This window comes from Dipodomys merriami, unplaced genomic scaffold, assembly GCF_024711535.1.
Source record: "Dipodomys merriami isolate MVZ:Mamm:240054 unplaced genomic scaffold, mDipMer1.0.p SCAF_942, whole genome shotgun sequence".
NCBI lineage: Eukaryota > Metazoa > Chordata > Mammalia > Rodentia > Heteromyidae > Dipodomys > Dipodomys merriami.
Genome location: NW_027206560.1, coordinates 131,159 through 132,207, shown reverse-complemented (window position 1 = coordinate 132,207; position 1,049 = coordinate 131,159).

Here is a 1,049-nt window from a genome sequence, read left to right as displayed (position 1 = left end):
AGTTCTTAATCTCTGTGTGATAAATGTATCTCCTTCTATGCTGTTCTTTCATACCTGATCTCCTTTGCTTTCTAAAAATCTGTCTTTCTATATTTTTCTATGAACATTTTCTGATACTAAATACACTTACAAAGATGGAAGAGGATGCTAATGTAAGAGTCCCATAGCTCATGGGTCATTAATGTAACAAAATGGGAAAGGAGGACATATTTATTGCTAACTCAATCATTCTGACAAGCTTCAATGTCACATCATTTGGTTCAGATTTCCATTCTTTGTCTACATAGTGACATTAAGTGCACATAAATGCAAATATGAGCCAGGTGTTGGGGGCTCATGTCTGTAATCCTAGCTACTCAGGAGGTTGAGCCCAGAGGATTGTGGTTCAAAGCCAGCTTGGTCAGGAAAGTCCATGAAACACTTACCTTCAATTAACTCCAGAAACTCGGAAGTGGTGCTGTAGCTAAAGTGGTAGAGTGCTCAATTTGTGCTGAAGAGCTGAGAGACAAGGCCCAGGATCAATATTCAATAATCACAACCAACAAAAAATTACAAATATGGCTTTAAGTTTCCCTCAAAGGAATGATGAAGTCAATAGTAATCTTCCCAAATGATTTAGTAGTGCACCTACTTTTGCTGAGTTATTTTTTATGGCTTCTTTGCTAAACATATTCTCTTCTTTAAAAATTGCCAAATAGTAACTTTATAATAAACTTCATCTAATATTTCTTGGTTCAAAAAGAAGTACATACAGTTGATGTCACTTAGCTTTCTTACTGTCTTAGTTCAAAGCCAACCCAGGCAAGAGAGTCTGTCAACCCTTATCTGTAATTAAACACCAAAAAAGACAGAAGTGGAGGTTTGGCTCATGCAGCGGAGTACTAGCTTTGGGCCAGGTGGGAAAGAAAGACAACTGGTTAGGGACAGGGGCCAGTCTCTAAGTTCAAGCCCCAGAACCAGCAAAAACTAAATAAACAAGGAAACAAAACAAACCCTGGGTATTTCTTTGGGACTCTCCTTAAAATAGTGGTGGTCTGAAAATAGGCTGC